The sequence below is a fragment of the Ascaphus truei genome, chromosome 1 (genome assembly GCF_040206685.1).
Source record: "Ascaphus truei isolate aAscTru1 chromosome 1, aAscTru1.hap1, whole genome shotgun sequence".
Lineage (NCBI taxonomy): Eukaryota > Metazoa > Chordata > Amphibia > Anura > Ascaphidae > Ascaphus > Ascaphus truei.
In genome coordinates, this window is record NC_134483.1 from 233,681,335 (window position 1) to 233,701,664 (window position 20,330).

Below are 20,330 nucleotides of genomic sequence, written 5' to 3' on the forward strand. Positions count from 1 at the left end.
CCTCTTACCTGCAGGCAGATTCGCGCCAAAAAACAGGCGCACGATGACGTCATCGCGCATGCGCAGAGCGACCCGGTGCCGTCTGAGGGCAAAACTATCCATGCAGGCAGTGTGATGCATTGTTAGTAAGGGCAATACATATGGCAACCACAGTAGGACAAAAAGGAAATGTCAAAAGACAATAACAATGAGCAAACCTCTGAACCTCTTATACCTAATCAAAAACGATCAGGAGAGAAATAATATTTAAAAATGCATATGACCACAAAGTATATTAAAATATATAGTACAAAAAGATTATAGTATTTAAAAACAAGAAGCAAGTAATTGAAATAAAGAACGAAAACAATACTGATTTAGCTTTAAGTAACAGGGGAATAAATATGAAAATACATATCAAATGAAATATAATAACCAATATATATATATATATATATATATATATGTAAAATGAACACAAAGGAGTGTAATACAAACAAAAAAAAGGGTCAAAAAATATATAATCGGAATATGATGAAAAAATATATAAAATAAAAAAAATAACAATGAAAATGAAAAAATGAAAAAATGAAAAAACAGGGAATGTATTAAATTGAAAAGATAAATATATATAAAGTGACCAAATATTAAAAATTATTAAACAAAATTTGTAATAATTGAAAAGAGAATGTAACAATGATATATCTCTTATAGAAAATGGGCCAATTGCCGATCAATATTTAAACCCATAGGGAAGCGCGTTTGGAGAATGAAAATCCAATACGCTTCCCTACGATTCAATAAATTGATGCGATCACCTCCTCTAGGCCTATTATTAATTAATTCAATGCCCAGGAAGGAGAAATTCCTGATACCCCCCTGACCACATTCGGAGAAGTGCTTAGAAACAGGATGATTAGTGTCTTTTAATCTTATAAGTCTTAGATGCTCTAATATCCTGACCTTAAGAGCTCTAATCGTTCTCCCCACATATCTTTTGCCGCAGCCACATGTTATAAGGTATACAACAAATTGACTTTTACAATTTATGAAATTATTAATATAAAATTTCTTAATGTGACTGTTGTCGTCATCATGTGACTGCGGCAAATTATCCTGAAAAAAACTTTTGGCTGGTTTCATATGTTTGCAAACACTACAAGAACCACGTTTGAAAGAACCCCTGGTGATAAAAGATTTATCAATCCTAGAAGTAGTTATGTCACTTGGGGAAACATATGATCCGATGGTTCTCGCCCTACGGTACACAAATGCAGGACCAGAATCAGTGTATATAGGAAATTAAACTCAAGGAATACTTTTCTTAGGGCGGACAGCTGCCATCCATCTCAATTGATCAGATCCATTCTTAAAGGACATTTCCTCAGACTGAGAAGGAACTGCTCTACACCTGGTGGTTTTCTTTCCCAGTCTGAGGATCTTGGTAAACGTTTCTCAGATAGAGGTTATTCTCAATCTCACATTAATGTGGCTTTTGACATTTCCCTCAATACAGAGAGAGCGTCATTGTTGCCCACTCAGGATATGGGTGATTCTCTCCTTGGTACTGACACAGAGAAATATGTGAATCTGCATGGTACAAATAGTTCTGCAAAATCCAATAATAAATGTCCATTATTTATCTCACAGTTTAACAAACAAAGTGGGAAAATTAAATCTATCATTTCCAAATATTGGAACGTATTATCTATGGACCCTGTGCTCAAAAAATACACTGATTCTGGTCCTGCATTTGTGTACCGTAGGGCGAGAACCATCGGATCATATGTTTCCCCAAGTGACGTAACTACTTCTAGGATTGATAAATCTTTTATCACCAGGGGTTCTTTCAAATGTGGTTCTTGTAGCGTTTGCAAACATATGAAACCAGCCAAAAGTTTTTTTCAGGATAATTTGCCGCAGTCACATGATGACGACAGCAGTCACATTAAGAAATTTTATATTAATAATTTCATAAATTGTAAAAGTCAATTTGTTGTATACCTTATAACATGTGGCTGCGGCAAAAGATATGTGGGGAGAACGATTAGAGCTCTTAAGGTCAGGATATTAGAGCATCTAAGACTTATAAGATTAAAAGACACTAATCATCCTGTTTCTAAGCACTTCTCCGAATGTGGTCAGGGGGTATCAGGAATTTCTCCTTCCTGGGCATTGAATTAATTAATAATAGGCCTAGAGGAGGTGATCGCATCAATTTATTGAATCATAGGGAAGCGTATTGGATTTTCATTCTCCAAACGCGCTTCCCTATGGGTTTAAATATTGATTGGCAATTGGCCCATTTTCTCTAAGAGATATATCATTGTTTCATTCTCTTTTCAGTTATTACAAATTTTGTTTAATAATTTTTAATATTTGGTCACTTTATATATATTTATCTTTTCAATTTAATACATTCCCTGTTTTTTCATTTTTTCATTTTCATTGTTATTTTTTTTATTTTATATATTTTTTCATCATATTCCGATTATATATTTTTTGACCCTTTTTTTTGTTTGTTTTACACTCCTTTGTGTTCATTTTACATATATATATATATTGGTTATTATATTTCATTTGATATATATTTTCATATTTATTCCCCTGTTACTTAAAGCTAAATCAGTATTGTTTTCGTTCTTTATTTCAATTATTTGCTTCTTGTTTTTAAATACTATAATCTTTTTGTATTATATATTTTAATATACTTTGTTGTCATATGCATTTTTAAATATTATTTCTCTCCTGATCGTTTTTGATTAGGTATAAGAGGTTCAGTGGTTTGCTCATTGTTATTGTCTTTTGACATTTCCTTTTTGTCCTACTGTGGTTGCCGTATGTATTGCCCTTACTAACAATGCTTCACACTGCCTGCAGGGACAATTTTGCCCTCAGACAGCGCCGTGTCGCTCTGCGCATGCGCGATGACGCGCATTGCGTCATGACGTTATCGTGCGCCTGTTTTTTGGCGCGAATCTGCCTGCAGGTAAGGGGGTATTTAATGGATGGTATTACACTATTTTTTATCCTTGAAAAAGAATGCTGTGACGTTCGAAACTCGTTGGATGGGTCTTTTGTCACATTAATGTGCCCTTTTATTCTATTTTTTATTCTGGGTCCTTCCTGCTCCGTTTTTGCTTGTGCGCTTTGTTTCACCATTTATCCCTGCTTACTACAATATTGGAAGCTGCACAGCCTGTCTACCACTCGTAGGATTTGTGCGTATTGGTCATTATTCAGGGGAACCTGACAATGAGACTGATTGTGGGTGGGCATGATGTCATTGTGCGCCCGTTTTTGGTACCAATTTGCCTGCTTACTACAAGATTAGAATTACTGTGTTGCCATATGCATTGCCCTTATTAACAATGCATCACACTGCCTGCATGGATAGTTTTGCCCTCAGACGGCGCCGGGTCGCACTGCGCATGCGCGATGACGCGCATTGTGTCATGACGTTATCGTGCGCCTGTTTTTTGGCGCGAATCTGCCTGCAGGTAAGGGGGTATTTAATGGATGGTATTACACTATTTGTTATCCTTGAAAAAGAATGCTGTGACGTTCGAAACTCGTTGGATGGGTCTTTTGTCACATTAATGTGCCCTTTTATTCTATTTTTTATTCTGGGTCCTTCCTGCTCCGTTTTTGCTTGTGCGCTTTGTTTCACCATTTATCCCTGCTTACTACAATATTGGAAGCTGCACAGCCTGTCTACCACTCGTAGGATTTGTGCGTATTGGTCATTATTCAGGGGAACCTGACAATGAGACTGATTGTGGGTGGGCTTGTACCATCTACCACCTGTCTTCAGGAGGATAGTATCCATACAAGTGGTTATTATGTACTACCATTAATACTATTACTCATTCCTTATACCTTGGATGAAGTGGTTTTGGCTTACAATATTCTTTAATTCCTGGCATTGGAGCGCTTCAGCCTATTTTTTTTATCTTAATACATGGAGTAAACAGATCATAAGGGAATGTAGAGTGGATATCTTACATTATATGGTATTCGCATCCATCCCATAAATGTGTGGTCATATTAGGGTTGCATGTACTGATATTGAAGGCTATTTCCTGCACAGATCTTATTCACTACTTACAAAAATGCTGTGTAAGTGTACCCTTCGTTGAGACCCTGAGGGGCCATAGTGCCCAAAATGTATATCCATCTGGCTTCAGACTTTAGGAGAGCATTGTCTAAGTCTCCTTTCTTAATTCCTAGTGTGATATGATTAATCCCTTGAAAGGATAGACAAGATGAGTAACCTCCATGTAAAGCGTTCACATGTCTGGCTATAGGAGTAGCACCCCTTTTTACAACTGTTACACCCTAGCTGAGCAGTAGCTGTTCTTTTTGTTTCACAAGACACAACTGCAGGAAGATGCAAGACTACACCGAAGTATGCTGAGCACTGAGCAGGAACATGGTATATGTAGGCAGACAGACAGAGGGTGGAGCTGGGGTGTGGCCCCAGTGGAAGCTGGGATAGGCTGCAGGAGACAAGAGGCACAAATGATGCTTGACACGCAGCTGGGGATCATTGCACGTCGCCACGTGTGTGCACCACGCGCGAGAGCAGCGCGGCGCATCCGGGGGGTGGAGCTAAGCTCCGTGGCAGGGGCTGAAGAGCTGCAGGTGCACACGCGCCCTGTAATCAGACTGGGGTTGCGCACATGAGCAGAGAGTGAAGCAGTGGCAGCAGCACTAGGTAAGGAGGGAACACGTCGCAACAGACGTGTTCCCCGATTCCTTACAGTACCCCTCCCTTGAGGATCAGCCTCAGGACGTTCTCCATAAGGTTTGTGTGGAAACCTGGCATGGAACCGCAGTAACAAACCGGTTGCGTGAATCTGACGAAGTGGTACCCAGGAGCGTTCTTCGGGTCCAAAACCCTTCCAATGCACGAGGAATTGGACACCTCCCCTGGAGTATCTATAGTCGATTATAGATTGGATCTTGAATTCTTCTTGACCGTGAACAATGACCGAAGGTGGTCTAGGCCAGGGATCTCCAAACCTGTCCTCAAGAGCCGCACACAGGGCAGGTTTTATGGATATCCCTGTTTTAGCACAGGTGGCTCAATCAGTGCCTCAGTGCTTTACTGGGCTACTGATTGAGCCACCTGTGCTGAAACAGGGATATGCATAAAAGCTGGCCTGTGTGCGACTCTTGAGGACAGGTTTGGAGACCCCTGGTCTAGGCGATGTATCAGGAAACTGAAATTTCAGGACGACCGGCTTCAACAAGGACACATGTAAAACCGACGGGGTTCACATAGACAGAGGCAGCTGAAGGCGATACGCCACAGAGTTGACCCTTTTGAGGATGGTGAAGGGACCCAGGAATCTTGGAGCCAGCTTCAGAGTGGGTGTCTTCAATCTGATGTTTAAAGAAGACAGCCATACCTTGTCTCCTGGCCCAAATTTGGGAGCCTCTTGGCGATTACGGTCCGCCTGTCTCTTCTGTCTGAGGACTACCTCTTGAAGAGTCTTTTGAAATTTCTTCCTAGAGTTCTGGAGAGAATTTACCCTAGAATCTGCTGCCGGTACTCCAGAAGGATTAGTGGACATAGGGAGGCAGGCAGGGTGAAAGCCAACATTTTGAAATAAATTGTGATCCACGGTCGGAAACGATAGAGATTGGAACTCCATGGATACGGAAGATTTATTTGACATACAGTATATATCTGCCAGAGTAGCAGAATTAGGGAGACCCTTGACGGGTATAAAATGGGCTTGCTTGGAGAACCTGTCTACAATGACAAGGATGATGTTCATCCCATTGGAGACTGGGAGTTCGACAATGAAGTCCATTGACAAGTGTGTCCTAGGACAATCTGAAATGGGTAAAGGGTGAAGCAGACCAGATGGCTTGTTGCGAGCGGACTTGTTTTGGGCACAGTTGGAGCAAGAAGCAATAAAGTCCTTAATGTCTTTCAGCATGTTTGGCCACCAAAAGGTGCGTCGGATGAAATCTGAGGTTCTCTTAGTACCAGGGTGGCCAGCAGATTTGGAGGAGTGACCCCATTCAAGGATTTTCCGGTGGAATCGTGGAGCAGCATACAAGCACCCATCCGGCGCCTCCATACCCTCGGGAATAAGTGTTTGAGACTCCAAAATCTGGTCCAGCACGTCAAAGGAGTTTGCAGAGAGAATATACTTACGGGGAAGAATGCTCTCTGGGACATCTTCGGACTTGTCTTCACTGATGAATTGGCGGGATAAGGCATCGGCCTTCAAATTCTAAGTACCGGGAATGTAAATAATGATATAATTGAACCTTGAGAAAAAGAGCGCCCAGCGGGCCTGATGTGAGCCAAGGTGGCAAGCGCCTTCGATATACAATAAGTTTTTATGGTCTGTGAGGATTGAAACGGGGTTCTCGGTACCCTCCAGGAGATGTCTCCATTCTTGTAGAGCACGTTTGATGGCTAACAGTTCTCTGTTCCCAACATCATAATTTGGCTCTACGGAGGAGAATTTCTTTGAGAAGAACCCACATGGGTGTAATTTATCCTGAGGAGATTGCCTTTGTGAGAGTATGGCTCCTGCTCCGATATCCGAGGCGTCTACCTCTAAAGTAAAAGGGAGAGTAGGGTCAGGATGACGCAAGATGGGGGCGGAAACGAACGCCTTCTTGAGAGACTCGAAGGCTTGGCATACTTCAGGGGTCCAGAAGGAAGGATCCGCGCCCTTTTTAGTCAGGGCAGTGATAGGAGCCACAGTGGCAGAGAAATTACGGATACATTTACGGTAATAATTGGCGAAGCCAAGAACCGTTGAATCGACTTGAGAGAAGTGGGTTAGGGCCAGTCAAGAACGGCTTTAAGTTTATCGGGATCCATAGCGAACCCGTCATCAGAATGTAGCCCAGAAAGGAGGTAGAGGTTTGATGAAATATACACTTCTCCCTCTTGGCATAGAGATGATTTTCACGAAGGCGAGAGAATACTAACTTCGTATGCTAGATGAATTCTTATAAGGACTTAGAAAAAATTAGAATATCATTGAGGTACACAATGATAAATGAGTTAAAGACATCACCGAAAATCTCATTTACAAACTCCTGGAAAATCGCTGGTGCATTACAAAGTCCAAAAGGCATAACCAAATATTCGTAATGAACGTCGCGTGTATTAAAGGTCATGTTCCATTCATCCCCTTGTCGTATGTGTATGAGGTTGTAAGCCCCACGAAAATCAAGCTTAGAGTAAATGGTAGCGCCTTGCAAACGGTCAAAAAGTTCTGAGATAAGGGGCAAAGGATAGCTTTTTTTCAGGGTGATCTTGTTAAGAGCTCTGTAATCTATGCACGGGCAAAGTGACCCATCCTTCTTCTTAATGAAAAGAAACCAGCTCCGGCTGGAGAAGTGGAATTTCTAATAAAGCCTTTCTTTAAATTCTCTTGAATATATTCGGACATAGCTTTAGTCTCAGGAAGGGACAATGGGTAAGATCTGGCTTTAGGAAGGATGGACTCGGGAAAAAGATCAATAGGGCAATCGAAAGGACAATGAGGGGGAAGGACCTCTGAGCGGACTTTATCAAAGACATCAATGAAGTCGGCATATAGTTCAATAAGAGAAGTTTTGACAGGATTGATGGTCTCTAGACCAGCGAGAACTTGAACCGGGGACAAATAAAGTTTCTTAGATAGTAACTTCCATTGTATAGTTCTTTTATCAGTCCAATCTATCAGAGGTTTGTTTTGTTGCAGCCAAGGAAGGCCCAGGATTACCTACACGGAAGGGGAGTAGACTACATCCATTGAAATCCTCTCCCTATGTCCGTCCTTTGTGGAGAGGGAAAGAACAGGAGTCTCCAAGGTAATGAAAGCTGGCTGGAGAGAGCATCCATCAATGGCCTCGAGACCGACAGGCACAGACTTTTTTTTCCCGAGGAATCTTGTGTTTGTGGCAAAATCCTGATCCCCCAAATTTCCCCCAGACCCGGAGTCGATGAATGCGGAAACAGATACTCTGAAGTCAGGACCCTTGAGGAAGATGGGGAGCATAATCTTTTTTGGCAGGTTCCTTTGCTTAGAGGGGGAAGAAGAAATAGTACCCAATGAGATTCCCCCATAATTTATTGGGCATTTGCATTTCCCGGCTTCGTGATACAGTGGTGTGACCAGATGCCCATGCAATCCGCAGTAAAGACATAAACCCTCATTCCTCCGACGTTGTTTCTCTGAAAATGAAAGTTGATAATTCCCTAACTGTATGGGTTCTGGAGCTTCCAAAGCAGGGAAAGTGATAGGAGTAGGGCTGCAGATAGGAGGCATAGAGGTAAGACAGCGTGAATGATGTGTTCCACCACCTCTCCTGAAGGTGTTGATCCACTTTGATACATACGGCTATCAGATCCACATGCGCAGGAGGTCGATCCTGGGCAGCTAACTCATTCTTCAGAGTCTCGGAGAGACCTTGCCAAAAGGCCGCTGATAGAGCCTCATCGTTCCAGCCCGTCTCCGTAGCGATGGTCCGGAACTCAAGAGCATATTTTGCAATGGATCTGTGGCCCTGTGAAATGTGAAACAAGGAAGAGGCAGCAGTAACCTTACAGTCTGGAGTGTCAAAAAAAAGAAAAAACAAATAAGTGCGCACTAAAATATATACTTAATACAAAGTGTTAATTGTGATGTCAATTTAAATCAAAAAAACACACGCACCATGTGGAAAAGGTAAATAAATATATACCAATGTAGATGAGCGTCTGCTGCTGTGTTAAGGGTAGCCCAAGACCCTAGAATCTAGTAACAAAAAAACAAACAAAGCGCACAACACTCATCGTGCAAAATTTAATAAACTATGTTTATATATAAGGTGTTTCAAGGTTATGCGTACATCAAGGTAGATTAATCAAGCATAGAGCCACAGAGTGGCAGTTACCACCGTCTGCAACCAGGAAACACCAGAGCTTCACTCTCCTTTCCACCTACAGGTAGGTGAAATGCCAGATAATTGATGACTCTGCCACAGTCTCAATGTCCTGTAAATAGCGTCAATGCGCTTAGTGGATCCTGGGGAGTGGTTGTCCTTTGCTCGCAAGTAGTACACAGGTACCTCTGCAGACCTCACTGTGTTTCCCGATCAGTCAGGCAGCGTGACGGCGTGGTCCCGTGGGCCCTTCTGTGACGTCAGAGCGCCCACTCTGCTTTGAGTAACAGCGCCTGCCAGTAATGATTCAGACCTCACTTGGCAACGACAGAGACAGGCAACAGCGCGGCACATGCGCAGAAGAGGAAATCAACTCGGTGTTCAGCAAACCTTTTGACAACAATAAAATACACCTTGGAACATGAATAATAAAAATATATAGGTTGAATGGTATATATATTTTTTATTATTCATGTTCATGTTCCAAGGTGTATTTTATTGTTGTCAAACGGTTTGCTGAACACCGAGTTGATTTCGTCTTCTGCGCATGTGCCGCGCTGTTGCCTGCCTCTGTGGTTGGCAAGTGAGGTCTGAATCATTACTGGCAGATGCTGTTACTCAAAGCAGAGTGGGCGCTCTGACGTCACAGAAGGGCCCGCGGGACCACGCCGTCACGCTGCCTGACTGATCGGGAAACACAGTGAGGTCTGCAGAAGAACCTGTGTACTACTTGCGAGCAAAGGACAACCAATCCCCAGGATCCACTAAGCGCATTGACGCTATTTACAGGACATTGAGACTGTGGCAGAGTCATCAATTATCTTGCATTTCACCTACCTGTAGGTGGAAAGGAGAGTGAAGCTCTGGTGGTTCCTGGTTGCAGACGCTGGTACAGTAACTGCCACTCTGTGGCTCTATGCTTGATTAATCTACCTTGATGTATGCATAACCTTGGAGTGTCAAAAACCTGTTTGAATTATTTTTGAAAACTTGCGAAGTTTTGCGTAAGTTCAGGTCTCTGTTCCCAGAACGGAGAAGCCCATGCCAAAGCGTCTCCAGTTAATAATGCAATAATATAAGCCACTTTAGATTTGTCGGAAGAAAAGTGAGAAGGGGTTAATTCGAACTGAATGTTGCATTGGTTGTGGAAACCTCTGCACCCTTGTGGGTCCCCTGCATAGCGATTGGGAGTGGGAAGTCGTGGCTCCAAAGGGATATTAGGCTCCGGATTAGAGGAGAAAAAAGTTGTAGGGCGGAGAATTATAGACTGAGACTGTTGGAGTAGACTGCGGCTAATTTTTGAGTCAGAGAAGCGACTTGATTATCCAAGCACAAGAAGTGCTCGGAAATAGAGGACAGTGCTTGGCCCACCTCAGAGGGGTCTGTGTTTGTTGGGCTCAGCATACTGTAATGCTCACGCTACCCACAAACAAGGCAAGACACAACTGTAGGAAGCAGCGAGGCTACACTGAATTATGCTGAGCACTGACTGAGAGCAGGAACAAGATATATGTAGGCAGACAGACAGGGGGTGGAGAGGGGGTGCGGCCCCAGCGGAAGCTGGGATAGGCTGCAGGAGACAAGAGGCACAAATGATGCTTGACACGCAGCTGGGGATCGTTGCACGTCATCACGAGAGCAGGGCAGCGCATCCGGGGGGCTGAAGAGCGCATGAGTGGAGAGTGGAGCAGCGGCAGCAGCACCACTAGGTAAGGAGGGAACACATCGCAAAGGACGTGTTCCCCGATTCCTTACAGGTCATTACAGAATGTGCATGTGCATGTGAATAGAAATAGTTTAGGATCTCACCTTCAGCAGTTGCAACTCTGGCTGTAAAAATACAACAGAAAAGATTGTTAGTTATCTCAGTACTGTATATAAGAGGATTCACTTATTTGTCAGTATGTTTGGCTACAGGCCTATTTAATAAATTATTTTTTATTTTAACCTGCTTCCAGCCCTACATTTCTTGCAGTGCTCAAACTCTAACCACCTTCTACTTCGAGTACTTCGAGATTGAAGCAAGCCTATTGGGAACCAGAGCGTCCGTGGATATGAGTATACCACACGGTCTCATTCAACTCTATTTTTGTCCATAGCCAGTGCGGATTTGCGGATATCCCTTTACCACAAGGAACGGATGGAGGCAGTACCCTTACGGAGCCCCATAGGGTACAGATTACAGGAGCCCACCGGAAGACGTTCAGCGGTGGGAGCCGCATCGGAAGGTGCGCGAGACCGGAAGCATACCGCCACATGCCCTCCCGTCAGGTGAAACCCAAGGGAGACGCATATTACGCCTAATAGTCCCCAGCGGGACTGCACGGAGCCAAATAGTGAAGGTAATCTATCACTATCAGGTGACGGTGGTGGTCGAGTCCTATTGCGAGGACATCGGAGGTCTCTACTGAAGGTCTACCCCATCCCCGTTGCCAATGGACCCTGGTAAGAGCTTATTCTACGGGGTATACATCATATGGATGAAGGGGGTATAGGGGTTAAAGCACACATGGGTTAACTGGAGGAAGTTAACAGAGGTACAACACGTGACCAGAGACAAACCGATATACCACCTAATGCCACGCAATACCTAACACTGTATACAGGCTATTTACACTATTTTGGACACTGTTGAACTTAATACAGCTTACTGTGTATTGGTTCCAGCTATCAAGCACATATGCTAAAGACGTTTTTTAAAATATTGTGGATTTATCTACTGAATATGTCTTGCGGGACTTTTGCAGCATCCCTATAGGATTCTATATCCTATTACAGCATGATTTATCTCAGTATATGATGTAAATATACAATTTGTATTATTTTAAACATAAACATAAAAAAAATTGTCACTTTCATATACGGAACACAAAACCCCAGCAAGCTCTTTTTGGGAACCCCTGAGCTTCCCGACCTCTCTGTCATCTGTTGTATACACTTTCATATACGGACATAAATATTTTTATGGCTATTGTGCACATATGATGTGACAGTGCACTTCCAATCATATTTTATGGTTAAAAAATTACATCTTCTACAAATATTTATTGCACATACATACACTACTCTTGCATTTTTGGTTTTTGAGATGTAATATATCTCCCAAAAAAGTTATGCGAAACCTACAATGGCCCAACCACGACCGTATTGATACTTAATAATAATAGATGGAGACACACATACAGTACGTGTAAGTGCACATTTCTTAAGATGCTATAAATTGTCTAAGTGTATCAGTTTCATAACAAGATAATAAAAAATGCACAAATGCACACCAAGGATTAGTGGAAGGTAATTTATTAAAAATACACAAAAACTGAGGGGATCCAACCCCACCTCAGAACAGCTGTGAAGCTGGACGGCTAAGTACTACCAAGGAGAACACCTGATGGTGACTAAACCCTAAGCTGCACAGTATACAAATACAGTAAAATTTATATAAAAAACATGAAAGAAAAAAACAAACATGAAAACAACCTATCAACAGATTTGTATAGAAACCGCCATAGGGTTGGGCACTGGCAAGGGGAAACGGACACTCACACTGAGACAGTAAGCAGACTCGCGGTGGCTGCACAGGATCCGGATCTCGGCACCGCGGAGATGGATAAAACCGCTGCTGTCTCCTGCAGGCTCCGTCTCAGCTTACCAGCATACACGCGCAGGATGACCTGTCATGACCTCTACGCGTTTCGTACCAAGTACTTCGTCAGGAGGTCACGTACAGCGTCATCCGCGCGTATATATAAGCGGCAACTGCTTGAAGAAACCAGCCCCCTCAGAGAAACACCCTTACTTTGCCTAATTGCTACGCTGATTGAAACACCTTGAAATAAGGTTACTAGGCAACAGGGTGTATGGCAACTCATGTGGGGGATGTGTGCAATTATAAATTAATCATTGCACTCACCCCTATGAAAAAATACAGGAATAAGACCTCTAACAACATAAATGATATACTATGTAAACAAATCATGCTGAAACCTGTATATGAATAAAAGAAAAAAGAACAAATGATTAAATAAAAACAAATAAATATAAAAACATACATAAATGTTAATGCAAATAAATGTTAATAAATTCATTTTATTAAAATCATTTTATTAAAAACGGAATACCTTATCTTAAAAAAGGAGTCAATTCAATTAATTCATTGAAACCATAGGGATGTCTGGTATGCATTTCATAAATCCAAAATTGCTCCCGTTTCAATAAATGATTATCTCTATTTCCCTGTCTACTACCTAGTGATACACTTTCAAGTCCCTTAAATTTAATACAACCAGGTTCACTGTTATGCACTTCTTTAAAGTGTTTCAAAAGCGGAGTTAATAGCATACCCGTTGCTATTATTTTTGGTATGTTTTTAACATTTCTCAGGTGCTCTAACATGCGCATTTTAAACGGTCTTTTTGTCTTACCAATGTACTGTAAATTACAGCTACACTGTAAGGCATAGACCACATGCGTTGTCTGACAATTAATGAAACTTGTAATATTGTAGACTTTGTTAGTAACTCCTGATGTAACTGTTTTCCCTTGACAGATATGGTTACACGCTTTACACTTTCCGCATTTGTACGTGCCTTTAACTCCTAGGCGAGTTTTAATATCTCCAGATACGATGGCCTCTCTGGAGACTTGACTTGGAGCCAAAATGTGTTTAAGGTTAGGTGCTTGTTTGAACACTATCCCTGGTTTGGACTTTAGTTGGGGACCCAAAATGGGATCAGCTTTTAATATCCCCCAATGTTTTTGCAGAATTTTTCTAACATTGTAATGGGTATCACTAAATTGAGTAATAAATGCTGGGATTTGATTTTGTCTCTTCTCACTTTTTTTATGATGATATTTCATCAAAGATTTCTTAGGAATCCTTTCTAGTTTTTTGAGTGAAGAGTTTACTAAATCGCTATCATATTCTTTGTCTAGGAATCTTTTCTTTAAAAAGAAAGATTGTTCTTCATAATCCACAGCCTTAGAATCATTTCTCTTTAACCTGAGAAATTGATTAAAGGGAATATTTTGAACCCATCTCTTATCGTGACAACTAAATGGGTCTAAATATGAATTTACATTTGTAGCCTTAAAATGCGTTTTAGTATGTACAGTTTTGGCCTCAATGTAAATCTCTAAATCGAGATAATGAATGCTTACTGAGCTATTTTCACCACTAAATTTTAAATTAAAATCATTATTGTTCAGATTTGTGACAAACTTAAGATAGGAATCTTCTGTCCCCTCCTACACAATAATAATATCATCGATGTATCTCCTCCACAGCTTAAGTTGCGGAGGAGTACATCTAAAGATCACCAGAGACTCCCACTGTCCCATATACAAATTGGCGAATGACGGGGCAAATGTTGTGTCCATCGCCGTCCCCAAGATTTGCAAAAAATAAAGGAAATCAAACAAAAAATAATTGTGACTGAGGATGAACTCAATTGAGGATAAAATGAATTCAACCTGTGTAATGGGAAGTGTTTGTGGGGTCAATAAAAAGTGTCTACTTGCTACTACCTCTTTTTTGTGAGGGATACTGGTGTATAGTGATTGAACATCTAATGTGGGTAATCTATAATTATCTTCCCAAACGAAACCATCAAACAATTGTAAAACAATAGTGGCATCTTTAAGGTGAGATGGTAGTGAGGTGACCATTGGTTGTAGAAAAAAATCAATATAGGTGGATAAATTAGAAGTGAGGGAATTAATCCCGGAAATAATAGGACGTCCGGGTGGGGAAGTGAGAGATTTGTGTATCTTGGGGATATAATAAAATATTGGAACAGTGGGAGTCTCCGTGAACAAATATTGATACTCCAACTTAGAAATAATACCAAGTTCCAGAGCTCCATACAAATGCGTTTTAATGAGACTCAAAAATTCCTTTGTGGGGTCCCTCTTTAATGTGATATATGAGATGGGGTCCTGTAAAAGGCGATGACCTTCCTTAAAATAGTCCTCAGTATTCAAGAGGACTATTCCGCCTCCCTTATCAGCTGACCTTAATACAATGTCAGGATTGGACTTTAGTTGTTTAATACTTTTTTGTTCATCCCAAGTTAAATTGGAATATAATCCTAGTTGTTTTTTCTTACACATATCTCTGAAATCCTATTCAACCAGTTTTCCAAATAATTCTATATTGTGTCCTCTTGAGGCATATGGGAAAAATACAGAATTTGGTTTGAAACCAGTATGTGTGTAACTTCCAAAGTTGACAAAGTCAGGGTCACTCTCTTTCAGTAGTGCTTCTAGATCTTCAATAATAGCCATCTGATCAACTGAAATATCAATTGCCTCATTGTGAGAAACTTGATCTGATGTAGCCTTATTGCTACTATAATGACGCTGTAAAGTCATTTTTCTTAAATATTTTTGAAGATCAATATAGAGATCAAATTCATTTGATTCTCTAGAAGGGGCAAACGTAAAGCCCTTCTTAAGCACTTGAAAGAGATCTTTATCTATAAACAATGAAGATAAGTTAAAGATCCCATTACTGGTTAGTGTCAATGGCTCAGGGATCCCCTCTTTGTGGGCGGGCTTTCTCCCTCCTCTCTTACCTCGTCTGAGTAACCACTTTTTCGATTCATTTTTTGCAGGGGTTTTGAGGGGGGATTGTCTAGATCCCAACTTGGTCTGTTGGGCTTGTTTTTGATCGATTTCTGAAAAAAAACAATCATTATTATCTTCATTTATATCACTTTCATTACCGTCAGCTCTATCTTTTAATTGATGAAACTTATTTGAAACTGGTAATTCAAATGCAATACTTTTGTCCCCTCTACTGGCATATTGGTTTTTCCTTTGATGTTTATATTTATGTTTTACACCCTTGGATTTAACATTTTTGCCTACCATTGACCAGTTGTCACTTTGACTCCTCTCTCTATATTTATGTTGATTAGAGGGTCTATTATTAGAGTGATCTCTTTTGATATTTTCATTTACTGGTCTATGTAGATCTTTGTTAGATCTTTGAATATTCTCTACATAATGAGATTTCTTCAAATTTTTGGGGTTTTTAGGTATTGCACCCGCTGACATAGGCTTTTTATTATTATTTTGGACCTCTTTTTTTGATTGTTCTAAACTTGCAGATTTCTGTGAAATCTGTTCACAGACATTTCTGTCTGTTTTGACAACTTGATCTGACTTTTTGTCTTTCCAGTCCTTTTGCCTATTTTCCAAATAGTCAACCTTATCTCTAAGGAACTTTTTATTTTTCCTTATCATTATGCCTTTCTCATGTTTTCTCAATTTTTCCACCATATCTTCAACTAATTTGGGCAACCCTTCTAGTGTTGGTAAACCGATAATGTCCAATTTGACTTTGTCAATTTTAACAGAGAGTTCCTGTAGTTCTTTTTTCCTCTCTCCCATAAGGAGTTTAATGAGGTTTATTGAACTTATCTCAAGGATCTCCTCCCAAATAGCTAGAAAGACTGGATTGTCATTGCCATAGGTGGGTTTGAGTAGCAATCTTAGGCCTCTAGGAACCCTTTTTTGTTTCAGGTATTCCTCAAATGATAGTGTAGGGAAGCAAGGAGCACAGCTGAAGTAGAAATCTGCAGGGAGAGTCCTGTAGAAAAAATGAATAAGGGGCACAACTCCGTGCTAAAACTGAGGGTGATTTATTGGATAATTGCACAGGGACAGAAACACAGCCCACACACCGACATGTTTCGTCCCACGGGACTTTATCAAGGTGTACCACATCACTATACCTCCTTACCTTTAATAACCCATTTCGCGCCAAAATCGCCCAACCGAGTACACTGCGCATGCGCGCCGGCGACGCGTCGCATCTCCGTGACATCGCCTCCCCTCTGGCACTAGTCCTGGAGTCAGAGACCACGTCACTGGGATGCGTCCGTTTCCACCCTGGAACGCATGCCAGCTGTGCTCCTATTGGGCGGAGGCGGAAGAGGGATGAAAATTACATTTTTTTACATTTTTTTACACTCAACAACTTTATTAGTATTAAAAAAAAGAAACAAACACATTTTGCCTATAGCTAATCTTTGCAAACAGACACATTGCTAGTTTAGTTTAGGGTTGCATTAAAAACAAATGCTAATCACATTGAATAACCTTTGATAAAATAAAAATAAAAAGAGAGAAGATATTTTAAACAGTCACAAAACTACATTTAGACTACGATCATTTTAGAAGATTATATTCTAATCTAAGTAGATAAGTTTATACAAAAATACTATAATATGATTATTTGTATCAAGCATTAACTTTATCCATACACTTGAATTATGTAGTCAGAGTATAGACTGAATCTATGTGATTGGCTGTATCATTGGATTTTATATGGGGGAATAGAAACACTTAATCATTAAAAGAGTTGATTATTGAGAATTTTTTCAAATGTGTATATATTGATTTTCTCTTATTCATAACCCATATATTGATGGCACAGAAGGACATAGAACAATTTTATTGTCAAAAAGTATACTTATATTCTAATATTCTAAACAATTAATAAATGAATAGTGGCATCATAAAGGACCCTCCTCCACTATAGAAAGTGGGAAAGGTCCCAATCGATATTCATACCGTGAGGCACCCTGGTTCTTAATGTGAAGATCCAGAATGCCTCACGTTGATCAAGCTTTTTAACTCTATCACCCCCTCTGGGTGACATCTGAATGGACTCAATACCTTGAATTTTAAAGTTTTTTAGTCCACCTTTGCTGCAGTTGGTGAAGTGTTTAGGGACAGGATGGTCCAGGTTCCCTTTGGAGATCAATCGGATATGCTCCATTATTCGCACTTTAAGGTTCCTAATGGTTCTTCCAACATATTGGCTGCCGCACCCGCAAGTGATGAGGTAGATAATATATGTGGATTTGCAGTTGATAAATGATCTAGTGGCATGAGATTTTCCAGTTTGACTGGATAAACATTTGTTTGATTTATTGATATAGCCACAGATTTTGCAATTCCCACAAGGGAAAGAACCATTAGGAACTGTATTACAATGTGTCGTTTGTGAGGAGAAGAGACTTGGGGTCAGAGAATTCGCAACCGTCTTGGCCTTCCTATAAACAATATTAGGACCTCCAGTAACATATTGTTTTAATGTAGGGTCCAGGGAGAGTACCGACCAATGTTTTTTAAGGATATATCTGACTTGTTCAGCTTGAGAGCTAAATGAGGTAATAAACAGGGGTGTATCATTAAATCTTAAGCCTCTCTTTGAGCGGTGGAATAGTTCTGATCTATTGGTAGATGAGACCTCCTCAATTGCCCTATTTAAATCATCTGGTTTGTAGCCCCGTTGCACAAAACGATCAAACATTTCTTTTACACGTTCATTATAGTCTTCCTCATTGGAACAATTGCGCCATAGGCGAATGAATTGGCCCTTCGGGATACCTTTCAGGAGGGGCCCTGGATGACAGCTGTTGGCACGTAGGAAAGTATTCCGTGAATTAGATTTGCGATAAATGTCGGATTGAATAGATAAATTCATATCAATGTATAAGTATAAATCTAAATAGTGAATGTGATGGTGATTATATGTGTACGTGAAATTGAGGTTGTAAATATTAATATTTAAAGTGTTAATAAAAGATAAAAGTGAAGTGACATCACCCTCCCAAATGAAAATGAGATCGTCGATAAAACGTTTGTAAAAGAAAATGTGCTCCCTAAATTTGTTCCCATCTCCAAACACGTGGACAGACTCCCACCACCCCATGAAGAGGTTGGCGTAACTGGGAGCGAAGCTCGTTCCCATGGCTGTACCACGTGTTTGGAGATAGTGAACCCCATCAAACAAAAAATAATTGTGCGTTAATAAAAAGTGAATAGAATCTAATAAAAATGTGTTCTGTGCTGGTGACATATCTGTGCGGGAAAGAAAATGACCAACAGCTGATAATCCATGCTTATGTGTAATCATTGTGTACAAGGACGTCACGTCCAGAGTGACCCAGATCATATTAGGTTTCCATACAATGTGATCAATATATGTCAGGAGGTCTCCACTATCAAGTATGAAAGAGGGTAGAGACTTCACAATCGGTTGTAGAAACCGGTCGACATAGCGTGAGACACCATCTCCCAAAGATCCAATACTGGATATTATAGGCCTCCCCGGAGGGTGGATCAAAGTTTTATGAATCTTCGGGAGATGGTGAAACACTGCAACAGTCGGGGTAGCATTAAATAAGAACTCTCTCTCGTTCTCATCAAGAACAAATAACATAGTCCCTTCATCAATGAGTGATTTTAGTTCCCCCTGAAATCTCTTAGTGGGGTCTGTTGTTAGTGCAGCATAGGAGCAAGTATCACAGAGCTGTCTTAGAGCCTCCCTGTGATAGTCATCCCTATGCTGCACCACCACTGCTCCCCCCTTGTCCGCATTTTTAATGATCAAGTTTTTGTTCTTCTTAAGTTCATCCAGTGCAATACTTTCACCTCTAGTGAGATTATCTTTATAATGCGTATAACGCGGGGTATCAAAGGTGAAGCCCTTTTCTAGAAGCATGAGGTCCCTCTCCACTAGACTCTCAAAAGTAGATAGATATTTCCCTTTCATGAAAGTGGGAAAAAACAGGGACCTTTTCTTGAGACCCGATGGTCTTCTCCCCAAGAAGTTATCTGGGTTGAACTCATCCACCGGATCACCCCCTAGTTCTTCCAAGTCTTGGATGGTACAGTGTTCCTTAAAGGATAAACAGGGGTTAACAGCATCCTCAACATTCAAAGTATGTGAAACACTGGTATTAGAACTTCTAGCGTCATAGAACTTTTTTAAGGTGCATTTTCGAATAAATTTATGTAAATCAATTACAGTGTTAAAAATATTGAATTTACACTCTGGTGCGAACTTTAACCCTTTAGTTAAGAGAGAAAGTTCATCTGAGGAAAGTTCAACATTTGATAAATTGATGACACCATTCAAAAGTTCTTTTTCCGTTTGTGTGGTGCTCCTTTTCCCTGATTTCCTCTTCCCCCTTCTCGTCGCTTTTCGTTTTTTGATGAATAGCTCGTTGAGGGACCCTCATCATAGGCCTCTGATGACCCAGTAGGTTGTTCATAACGAGATCTTGCTCCCTGCTGGCGTTGCTCTTTAGGTCTCTCTTGATAGGGAAAATTACTTCCTTGTTGTGAAAAGAATGAAACAGAATGACTGGCATTATCTGAGTATGACAACTCAGACTCAACATTTTGAGCTTCATTAGGTGAAGAAGTTTTCTTCAAAATTGATTTTTGTGACCAGGAATTGCTTCTGGATCTACCGGGTGTAGAGAAACCGGACTGTTGGTCCCTACTCCCTCTTCTTGGCTGTACTATTCTTTCCCATGAGTAAACTTGTTTTTTCTCATAGTCCATTTTATCACGTGAGAACTTTACATCTTTCTTTCCCATTATCTCCTTCTCTGCCTCTTTAACAAACAGTTGTAGTGTGAAGATAGTCAGCGCAAACCTCATGG